Genomic DNA, 12,899 nt, shown 5'->3' with positions numbered 1-12,899 from the left:
ACCGCAATCATATCAGGAAGCTGGTAATCTTCTTGTTTTTATTTATTCATTTATTTTGGTTTGAGCTTTTTATACATTTATCACTTAGAACACTGCCTATTCTCTCTAACATTGTCATATGTTGTGCGATCCGAGAAAATTGTCTAGTACGTAGTTACCATTGCACCTTCATAAATTTGAGGAATTCAAAAAATGTCAAAGAACAGAAGGATCATTTACTCGTACGACAGACCCGATAAGATTCCTGCACTAAATGTTTGTCTTAGTATTGTACCCTTATCTCCGGACCTTTTTATTGCGCATTCCTTGCAGCAAGGCAAGCTTCTTTCGCTTTGGATCGGATTCCATGTATCTGACCTACCTGAGAAGTGCTTGAGATATCTTATGGTGAGCACATGCCAAACTTAAGTAAATGCCTAATTTAGTGTCCATGGAGAACCTACCATCCATTATAACATTTAAACAATAGAATACCAGGTCATAACATTAAAACTCTAGCACCAGAACCAGCGGCCACCTCAACCGACGTGATTCCAAACAATTAGCTGAATGTTTAACATCAAGAGAACCAAGTTCAAGAAAGCTTTCTTTCAATTGATTTAAGGTAATAAGGAAACCAATTCACATACCTGCAAACAACAAGATACCTATCTCGGCAACCAACAGAACATAAAAAAACCAATAAGCTACTGAGTATTAACTACAATTCGGTTTATTCGACTTCTGAAAGGAGATAACTAGAGAAGCCTACTGTTGGCTGCTGAAACCCTGGACCCCACTCAAGGAGCTCCTTGCTAGTATCATGCTTGTGCACGAAAACTTCAATGAAACAAAAGCAGTCTTCTTTGTCCCCTTTGTTGTATCAATTGCCTCCTTGAGCTCCTCTTCACAGTGAACCTACACAAACACAAGTTAAAGTGATGAGTTTCAAATCGAAAACTATCAGATATTCAAATCTTATTATCACATAGCTAACCCTTGCAGTTCAGCATTTGCCCTCGCCCCATTGTGGATGACCTCCATCAAGGCAGTGTAGTTCTAGTTCTTGATAACATTGTAAGGGCCATCATAAATCTCCACCTCAAAGTTAGACATATGCCCTAGTAGCCAATCGGGTTAACACATTAATTCTTTCTAGGATAATTTTGTATCTAATCTAAATATTTAGGACAGTTAGTTACCATTCATGTAGTGTATATATCCATGAATCGTCTAGAGAATTCATAAAATGATTACATATATTCTCAAAAATTTAGAATTTGAGGCATGTATCATTGATGATTAATTCTCAAATTGCTCTTGATCGATGGATCATCATGAAGATAATGATTGATCTAATTAAATTAGTGCACGGATTATTTTTTTTAGGGTAGACAAATCTCGAGTCTATAGTATGAAGACACTGGAGCTAAAATGCAAATATTTGTTAGAGAACAAATGCACCGAGCGTGACCAACACGAGAAGTCACTTGAATATTTATTTACTCGTCAATGACTTTCTCGATTGTTCATAATGAGATTATTATAGTTTGACTATATCATAACTCGATCTTCTATCCATACGGAGTCTTGAGGTGTATGTTGGCTACAGTAGATTCACTGTAGGAATAGGGTGTGCAGCTAGATGAGATCTATCGATCTTAGTAAAAAAGGAGAAGTCCTATGTGATTTAGGAGACTGGATTCAGAAGACTTTAGCCAAGACAGAGTGAATAATGGAAAGATATTTTTATAGATTTCACATAAGAAATCAAGTCGAATAAATCTTACATATGACAAACGATGGAGTTTGACGAGTTTTCTATAGCCTGTGTCTTGTCGGAACTCATGATAGAAGAACTGAATCACATAATAACTACATCTAGAGGTTCATTTCTTTCATTTTATTGGGTTGTCACTAAATGCTGCGAAACATCACTGATAGATTATGAGACTAACGAAAATTATTTTGATAGTCAATAAATCTCAGTTGATGAGTTGAAATTATTCTAATCCATTGTAAGAAGTTTCAATAATATTTTGATGGAGATCAAAAATATATCTCACTACTAGATAGAATAGAACCAACGGGATCACACACAAAAGAGATCTTGACTGATGAAAATGTTGAATTACAATTTTCAATCACAAAAGGATTCAATTATCAATATAATTGATGATTGGACTAATCTATAAAAGTTACATCAAGGACTTGCTAAATGTTAGGAAGTTATAGAAGGATTTAATTGTAACTATTGCTAATTATTTGATTTGATCAAATATGGATTGAATTAAATAAAATCTAGTCTGACTGAATTTGGTTTATTAGATTTTTTAGTCCAAATAGGATTTGGATTTAATTGGATTTGATGCAAATTAGATTCGAATTGGATTAGAATTAAGATAGGATTCCAAAGTCCCATTAGACTGGGACTCTCTCTCATTATCCATGCCTTATATGGGATGCCAAACCAAAAATTACCGTGGCCTTTTTGGCATGAAGAAAGTGAGGCACACAAGGTGGGGGCAGCAACACTCTGAGAGTCCTCTTCATGGACTCTTAACGAACTCTACCAAACCCTAGGAGATATGCTTTAAAAGAAGAAAAAAAGGGGCGCCTCATCTTGAGAAGATTGTAGGCATGAGAAATAAATGAGAAAAGGAGGAGGCCATGCATGAGGGAATGTTAGCGAACAAAAGAGAAGAAAATAGGGAGGGGGTGCTCCATATGATGGATAATACGTTCATGAGATGGATGTAATTCTTCTCCCTTCCTCTCTTCTTACATCCATGTGATCAATGACTTTCTCTTTTTCTTGGTCCAAGAGTTGGACATCTCATCTCTCTCCTTCTCCTCCATATTCAGTCGAAGAGTTGGACGGAAAGAAAAAAAAAAGAGATTTGATCTTTTATCTTTTCAATATCTTCTTTTTTCTCTTGAGAAGAAAAAGAAAAAAAAAATAATTTAGATCTGATTTTCTGATCCTTCTACAGATCACTTTGGTTTTCTTGAGAAAAGAATCAAAAGAGATAAAAAATTCGACAATCCAAAAAATGATCTCTGTAAGGGAGCTAGTACTTCGATGAAATCGAGATCTTCTGATCAGACCAGTCTCGTATGGATACCTATAGAGGTCAGACACTTATATGGCTTCAAAAGATCTTGAAGACATCCACAGATCATCGGATTGCGGTTTCAATGGATCATGAAGATATCCACTGATCATTAGATCATGGTGAAGATCTACCCCAGCAAAGATAAAAGTTAGATTTTTATTTTGCTTAAATCTTAATCTTATACATATGATGATCCCTGCGTTAATGTTGAGATATGATCTTTATGCATGCTAGATTAGATTAGATGTAATCAATGATTTAATTTGAAACATCATTCTAATATAAGGTTGTACAGATATAACATTGAAACGTTATGTTGCATGGTTGTCTTAAAATGATGTTGAAAATTTTTTGAAATTTTTCTTTCACTACGTATTTTAAAAATTTTAAAATTTCTACATGCATACCAAATCATTATGTGATGGCATTTCTTAATAGTGGTATCAAAGCCATCTTATTATTACAAGATTAAGATCTAGATTTCAGATCTAAAAATTATTTTTAAATATAAAATTATGAATTATTATGGAAAGGAGATGGAGTTCAAGATCTAAAAATCTGAATGATTAAAATTCATGTGATGGATTTCATGATCTGAAAATCTATTTTCAAATATGCAATTCAGATTATTTAATATTCATGCATTATTTTCAAGATCTAAATTTATTTTAAGATTTGAAAATTTAATTTCTTATGTTTCATACGTCCAAAAATTTGGTATCTAATTTTCATATGATGTGAATCTTGTTAGATCTGAATTTTATCTTTGTTATATATTCATACATGAGATGATATTTATAGATAGAGATTCATCTTGATGGGATCTATGATGATATGGATGTTTTCATGTTAAAGTAATTTGATTGAACATAAGATAAGATTTTATAAATTAATCTAAAATCATCCTGATATGAGGTTGTCCTGATATAACGAGCATCGTTATATGGTATAGTTATCCTAGGATGAAAAGAGATTAATACATAAAACATCATAAAAAATTAGCATGAACATAAAAACTATGTGATAGTCATGCGTGTGTTTTTTATGGATATATATAGTGATATCCATGAATCACTACAAATTCTGAGAGTAGAGTTGTATCATAAATATACTTTAGATGGTTATAATTTCTCAATCTATGATGAGGAACAACAAACCAAGTCCAATTTGGAATAGATTGATCTATTGGTATCAAAGAAAAGTATCTTGAAAGGTGGTTACTTAATTAAGACCATTGCATCAGCAGCGGGGAGCCTCTTATCAATCATCACTTATTTGATCAATTTGGTTGATCAAAATCTGATTTATGATGCTTAGTGTTGAGTTCACCATGATTGTATTGCACTGTGAGTCTGATCTTGATGAGTCAAGATGCGATCTTATTAGTAGATCCAATATAATTATAGATTTACATGCAATGTAAATAAACAATTAAAACCTAAAGAAGACCTAAATTAAATCTTCTCATAAATATTAAATCGAATGGTCTTCCACCATTACAGATGTACGGGTCCTTCCGAATGTTGATTGTTCTTGGCTAGATATAGTGGTTCAATTGCATCAAAAAAATATGCAACCACTCTATTGGTATGAAATGCTCGAGGGTAAAGATGGAGTTGGACTCAATAACTATTAGGTGAGAAATCTAATGATGACTTTACACCCATTGATGAACGGTGAGTCTGACTTAACTAAGGAATGAGGCCAATAACTATTAGATGAGGCTTCAGAAATTAAAGACCAATGATCACTGTAATTTACTTGAGAAGCATTTGACAAGAGTTGTTTACTCATTAGTTGACACTCCACCAATGAATGTTACATAAGGTGGTGTGCCAATTGGTGGGACCGTGGTACTCACTTGAAACTCTAATTGCGGAGGATTTCCATCTCTCTACCCGAGGAGTGTATGAGATTTGAAAAAATAGTGGTAGGCATATTTATTTTAAAAGATTCAGAATAAATATTAAAATCAAGTACGAATATCTAACTAGAATCTCTACTTTCTGATAGAATAATATATCAGCTTCAAATCTTTTAGCTCACATATTAGAAACCAATTGACTAACTAAACAAGTTATAAAGACTGGCTCAAGAATATAAAATAGTTTTAGGCTCCAAAAGGTTAAACTTATATTTATGATCAGGATATCCCTATGTTACCAAACCATCCGATAATTGATCAAAGAGCAATCAGTTCATGATTATTATTTGACAATAATTAAGGATTTAAATAAATTTGAGAAGCTCGACCATGCATAAGAAGTTGCGAATGAATTTGATCCTGCAATCTCTTACTAGTTCATATGGATAATTTATAGTAAACTATCACATGAATTAGATTGATTGCACCTTGGTTAAATTAATGAACATGATGGTGACTACTGACAGGATCTTGAAGAGGTCAAGGGATTGGGTTCTTGCTGTGGAATAGACTTTTATTTCCAAGAGAAGGTCTTCTTGGAAGGAGAAGAAGTCCATGAAGAAACATAAGTTCGAGAGCAAGCGAAAGAAGGAAGCTTCTATGAAGGCTACTCTGTGATGTTGACAGTCAATAAAAGGAACTATCCTGTATACCTGGAAAGCCTAAGAAAAAGAAAGAGAATATATCTTCAGAAAGTATGTTGGATCTGCTCGATATTGGTATCTGAACATATAGTGAGTGTCAGAGATAAAATGAACTTGAAGTATATGTGGCACCTCAGGTTTGATCATATTGGAGGGGATAGAATAAATAAATTAAAATGGTATGAGTTTTTAGACTTATCAACTTTTAAGTCATTTTCGATTTGTAAATTCTACTTTTAAGGATAAATGGCCAAACTATCCTTTTGTAGGACACAGGATGAGGACCACTGACATACTTGATCGAGTACACACTGATATGTATAAGCCATTTTATATGCAAACCCGAGATGGTTATCTTTACTTCGTTACTTTATACAGATGACTTTTCACGGTATGAGTATATGTGTGAGACACAAATCTAAAGTTTTGAAAAGTTTAAATAATTTAGATATGAGGTCAAAAAGCAAACTAGAAAATTCATAAAGTTCTTCGATGAGATCGAGAAGATATATATCTTAGTGGAAGTTTCTAATCCATTTTAAGAAAAATGGCATAGTTTCACTTTGGATTCTTTCTGGTGCACCTCAATTCAATGGGGTGTTGGAAAGGAAGAAAGAGACCCTATTTGATATGGTCCAATCCATGATGAGCACTGATCTTCTCTTATATCTTTAGGGATAAGCTTTAATACTGAATAATTTTTTCTAAGTTTTTTCAATTACGCCCTATGAGATGTAGCATGATGAGGATATCCGACCCAAGTCAAGCGATAACAGATGGACAAGTTAGAGGTTAAGTCTATGAGAGCTCATTTCTTTGGTATCCTAAAGAGTTTAGGTGATACTACATTTACTTTTCAAATGATCACAATATGATTGTACCTGATATGCTATGTTCTTGAAGAAATAGTTTATCCAAGATGGAGATAATGGGAGAAAAATTACGTTCAAAGAGAAAATTTTTGAAGAGCAACGAGTCATAGAACCTATAGAACCTATTCATATTGAGCCACATATAGTACCTCCTCTACCTCATAGGTCGAGTAGTATCTCTCATCCTATTGAAAGATATTTAGGTATTCTAATAGAGGATATAGAGAAAATATTCTTCATGGGAGACAGAGAAATGGAGATGATCCCAATACTACTATGAGTTGATATTAGACATCGATTTCGAGAAGTGATTGAATGCAATGAAATCAAAAGTTGATTCGATATATTCTAATCAAGTTTGATCCTTAGTGAATCCACCAGTAGGTATAGTGCTTATTGGATTCAAATAGATCTATAAAAGGAAGAGATGTAAAGGTAGAGACCTTTAAAGCAAGCATCTCGAAATAAGGATACTCGATGCAATCAAATAGTTTGATCTCATCAAGAACGAGGAGAAAACATGTTTATAAGAAGGTCAGCGGGAGTATTGTTATATTCTTCATATTGTATGTGGATTTCATCCTCCTGATTAAGAATGTTATTTCTATACTGACAATGGTTAGAATATGATTGTCTAAAAAAATTCTGTATAAGAGACCTTTGAGAAATATCCCATATAAGTCTATGAGATAGATATAGATCTATGAGATAAATCTAATAGAATGCTAGTTTCACAAAATATGTACATAGAAGAGGTGTAGAAGGAGTTCAACATGAAAAATTCTAAAAAGAATTTTCTACCCCTTGGGCATGGGATTAATCTCTCCGAGAAGATATGTGGGATACATCTGTAGAGATGCAGTACATGAGCTAGATCCCTTATACTTCAGCTAGTGGGAGCCACTCTCATGTATGCGATACTATGTACATGACGTGATATATCTTTGCTGTGAGTGTCACAAGCGAATATCAATTAAATCCAGACTGAGAATACTGGATAGCTATGAAAATATTTTTAAGTACTTGAGAAGCACTTAGGATATATTTATGGTCTTTGAGGGAAATCAAAGTTGAGGATAAAAGGATACGTTTAATCAGACTTTATATCTAATATTGATGGTAGAGAGTCTATATTAGAAAAGATATTTTCTTATGTAATGTAGATTTGGTAAATTGGAAGAGTTTCAAACAACCGATCATTGCAGATTTATAAAAACCGTGTATGTCGCTGCTTATAAGGTGACTAGAAAAGAGTTCTGGTTAAAAGAGTTTATTGTAGAACTGGATGTAATATCATCAGATGGCACAACATTGTGCTGCGACAACAAAGGAGCCATTGCTTTAGTTAAGGAGCCTAGATCTTATCAGAATTTTTAGTACATAAGAGCAATAATTAATTATTTGTAATCATTTCTAGAAGTAAGACTTTGAGAATCAGAGTAGACCCCATGAAAATGTGACAGACCCACAGACTAAACTATCTTACCAACAGAGGAAAGAAGCATATCTTAAGAAGATGGGGTTTAGGTCTATGGTAGATTAGCTTTAGTGCAAGTGAAAGATTGTTAGATGTATGTCCTAAAACCCAATCAGACTGACACATTAATTTTTTTTTAGGACATAATTTTATACTTGATCTAATTATTTAGAACAATTAGTTACCATACATATAGTGTATATGTCCATAAATTGTCTAAAAAATTAATAAGATGATGACATATATTCTCAAGAGTTGAGAATTTGAGGTATATGTCATTAATGGTTAATTCTCAAATTATTCTCGATTGATGGATCATCATAGAGATGGTGATTGATCTGGTTAGATTGGTGTTTGAATCGCTTCTCTTAGGATAGACGAGTTTCGAGTCTACAGTATGGAGATATTGGAGCAAGAGTACAGATGTTTGTTAGAGAACAAAGATATCGAACGTGATCAATATGAGAAGTCACTTGGATGTCTACTCACTCGTCAGTAACTTTTTCGATGCTGTAGTAGTGTGAATGATTCTTTGACCTGTGGTGCTATGGCTATTCACAATGAGGTTGCTATAGTTTAACTATACCATAACTCAATTTTCTAGCCATACGAAGCCTTTAAGTGTATGTTGACTGCAGTAGATTTATTATAGAAATAGGATGTGCACCTAGATAGGATCTATCAACCTTAGTAGAAAAGAAGAAGTCCTACGTGATTTAGAAGACTGAGTTCAAAAGATCTTGATTAGGACAGAGTGAATGATGGAAAGGTATTTCCATATATTTCACATAAGAACTCAAATTGAATAAATCTTATATATGATAGACAATAGGATTTGATGAGTTTTTCATAACTTTCATCTTATCGGGACTCACGATAGGAGAACTGAATCATACGGTAACTATATCTAGAGGTTCAATCCTTCCATTTTGCTGGATTGCCACTATATGGGATGTCAAACCAAAAATTACCATAGCCTTTTTGGCATGGAGAAAGTAAGGCACACAAGGTGGAGGCGGCAACACCCTAAAAGTTCTTCTCTTCATGGACTCTTAACAAACTCTACCAAACCAAACCCTAGGAGATATGCTTTAAAAGAAGAAAAAAGGGGTGCCTCATCTTGAGAAGGTTGTTGGCATGAGAAATAAATCAAAAAAGGAGGAGGGCGTGCATGAGGGAATGTTAGCATAAAAAAGAGAAGAAAATGGGAGGGGGTGCTCCATATGATGGATGCCACATCCTTTCCCTCTTCCTATGTCCATGAGATAGACGTGATGCTTCTCCCTTCCTCTCTTCTTATGCCTATGTGATGGATGGCTTTCTCTTTTTCTTGGTTTAAGAGTTGGATGCCTCATCTCTCTCTTTCTCCTCCATATTCAGTCTAAGAATTGGATGGAAAGAAAAGAAAAAAGATTTGATCTCTTATCTTTTTAAGATCCTTTTTTCTCTTGAAAGATAAAGAGAAAAAAAAATCAGATTAGATCTGATTTCTTGATCCTCCTATAGATCTCTTTGATTCTCTTAAGAAGAGAATCAAAAGAGATAAAAGATTCGACAATCCAAGGAGCGATCTCTGCAAAAAAACTGACACTCCAGTAAGATCTAGATCTCTTGATCAGACTAGCCTCGTATGGATACTTATAGAGACCATACACTTATGTAGCTTCAAAGACTTTGAAGACATCTACGGATCATCGGATCGCGATTTTAACGGACCATGAAGATATACACAGATCACCAGATTGCAGTGAAGATCTATCTGTGTAAAGATAAAAATCAAATTTTTATTTTGCTTGAATCTTAATCTTGTACATATGATGATATCTGGGTTAATATTGAGATATGATCTCTAAACATGTTAGATTAGATTAGATCTAATCAATGATTTGATTTTAAACATTGTTTTGACATAAGGTTGCCCTGACACAACGTTGAAACGTTATATTGTATGGTTGTCCTAGAACGATGTTGAAAAGTTTTTGAAATTTCTCTTCCACTGTGTATTTTAAAAATTTTAAAATTTCTATATGCATATCAAATTGTCATGTGATAGCATTTTCTAACACTCAATTGTATAACCCCCATTGTTAATGAGGAAGATGATGCTATTCTACCCACAACACAGCATCGCCGACACATCCTATGCTACCAGCTAAATTAATTTATACAAAAACAAGGATTAGAATTCCTGAGTTTAGTCATCATATCAGAGTTCCATCATCTCACATTCAATTAGAAGACAATACCTGAAAGCTCCCATCCCCAATGCAAGTGATAACCTGCTTACCCCTTGCAGCCTGGGCATACCCCAGAGTCGCCCCATTGACCAACCAATCGATCCATACTGCATTTGGAACTCATCTCTACAATGCAACAAGCAATCTTTCTTTATTAGCAACACAACCAAAGTGAGGTTGGAAATGGCCTCCCGTTGAAGTTTGAAGCCATATATAACTATAGTGTGATTAACGCATGGAGGAGCTCACCCATAGCCCTGTGGCAATTTGAGCTTCTACCAGTTAAACCATGAGTCTCCGTCTCGGCGATCATGGTGGTATTGCTCGATAGCATCTTCTGGATGTGCCTGAAGAGTACATTTTGGAGGGTGTCCTCGGGCACAAGGATCTGGCAATAGTTCTCGTAAGCAATAGTATTCCTCATGAGCCTCTTGGCGAGTGCTCAAAGGAAGTCCTTCATCAAAATGCATCCGTAAGGCCAGGCCATTGGCAATCACCACCAACTCCGGCTGCACGATGATGGCCTTCTCCTTCTTGATTAGGAGCGAATATCCGACGGAGATGTAGTCATTGAAGATGGGGCCGACGAAGAGGTAGGCTTCCGTGGACTCCACAATCTCGGCACAGAAGGTGGTGCTGATGGCACCTCAGTAAGTGCCAATGACTACTTTAACTATATTGATGACTACTTTAGCTTGATTTCCTAGATGACACTACGACAGATTAAAAAGGTGGTGCGTGCTAGACTATTGTCTGATAACATACTTTGCGTTGGAAGCCTAGGGTTGGTAACTTATATGCTCCTATTTTTGATCAGGAACAGCGACAAAATCAACAAGAATGACCTTTGCTATTCACATATCAATGTCCTGATGCACCATGTTCATGTTTTATTGCTAAAGATATGTAAATTACTTTAGGTAGGTTCTTCTTGGGAGAGGGCTACATAGATCCAAAATGATGTTTTAAGAGATAGGATTTTTTGTGTACATTCCCTCTTCAATATTGAAATTTATGTGTATACCCTCACAAAATTAATGTTTGCATTCTTGACTGCTTACTGGAACCATACTGTTAAGTCTTCTAAGATAAGTGTCTTTTCTTGATCTTCCTTTACTAACTCTTTTCACCCTTGGAATTGTTATCACAAAATGGTAGCAAAGATCACTAACATCCTTTAATGAGTCTTTTAGGTATTCTTCCATACTAACATATAAGTGTTTTCTTTTCCTTATACAATATTCTTTCATATCTAGGCTACCAAGTAGCTAGGTATCTAACCTTTCTTTAGATAATAATTCTTTGTAAAAATAATAAATAAACTAACATACCTCAACCATTTCTGAGAATTCTGCTAATCATCTTTCTTATAAATATTAGACTTTCCAGCCATTTTCCAAGTCTTTCCTAAATCTCCTGGTCACTTTCACTACAAGAAATTTGATTTTTGCGACGAAATTTTTTCGTCGCTAAAAATCATATTTTCGTCGCTAAAAGTATTGCGACAAAATATATCATCGCTAAAAATTTGTAGAGAAAGCCTCGTAGCAAAAGACCTTAGCGACGAAACATTTTATTTCGTCGCAAAAAATAGTAAACCTAGACGATGAAGTTATGTCTGTATTAGCGACGAAAATATTTTGTCGCAAGAGCTTAAATTTTTGTCGCTAAAATTGCAACGAAAAATAATTTCATCGCTAAATATTATGATTAAAAAAAATATTCTCTTATTTTTTGCAACGAAAATGAAATTCGTCGTAAAACTTAGCGACGGATTTCGTCGCAAACAAAATTGTCGCAAAAATTTCATCGCAATAATTGCGACGAAAAAATTACAACGAAAAAAATGTTCGTTGTATAATTGTGACGAAAAAAAATTTCGTCGCTATAATGGCGACGAAATAAAAATTTCGTCTCTAGAAAGGCGACGAAATAAAAAAATTCATCACCATAATTGCGACGAAATAAAAATTTCGTCGTAAAAAGTTAAAATTTTTAGCGACGAAACTATTTTTTTCATCGCAAAAATAGCAAGAAAATAATTTCATCCCATAATTGCGACGAAAAAATTGTTCGTTGCTATAATTACGACGAAAAAAAATTTCATCGCTATAATGGCAACGAATAAAAATTTCATCGCTAGAAGGGCGACGAAATAAAAAATATTCGTCGCCATAATTGTGACAAAATAAAATTTCATCGTAAAAAGTTAAAATTTTTAGCGACGAAACTATTTTTTCGTCGCAAAAATAGCAATGAAATAAAAAATTTCGTCGCAATGTATAATAAAAATTTTTACTTTTTTGGGTTCACAAATTTTTTTGCGACGAAATTAATATTTCGTCGCTAAAATAAATTTTGGATAAAAAATAAATTTTTTATTTTTTTTCAAAAAAATCTGCTCAAATACAAATTCTCTGATCAAACATATTTTAAAAAACAGTATATTAACATAATAAAAATATTCTAAGTCAAAAGACCAATTCCAAGTATCAAAAAGTTTCATAACCATCTTTGTCATATACAAAAATATAAGTCCATACACCATTTTAAATTTAAAATAACTACAAACTAAGTATGATCTGACTTGTTGGCCTCGTTCCCTTCTCCAGGCGTCGATCCCTGACCCGATATGTGTCACGATGGTGGT

General features: G+C 34.1%; 1 pseudogene; it reads right to left on the bottom strand.

Moving 5' to 3' along the window:
* Window positions 1-637: 637 nt before the first annotated feature.
* Window positions 638-11,589, bottom strand: LOC140856189 (pyruvate decarboxylase 2-like; annotated as a pseudogene).
* Window positions 11,590-12,899: the final 1,310 nt, after the last annotated feature.

This window comes from Elaeis guineensis, chromosome 3 (genome assembly GCF_000442705.2).
Source record: "Elaeis guineensis isolate ETL-2024a chromosome 3, EG11, whole genome shotgun sequence".
Lineage (NCBI taxonomy): Eukaryota > Viridiplantae > Streptophyta > Magnoliopsida > Arecales > Arecaceae > Elaeis > Elaeis guineensis.
The sequence above is the reverse complement of the archived record's forward strand: the minus strand, read 5'-3'. Positions and strand labels throughout refer to the sequence as shown.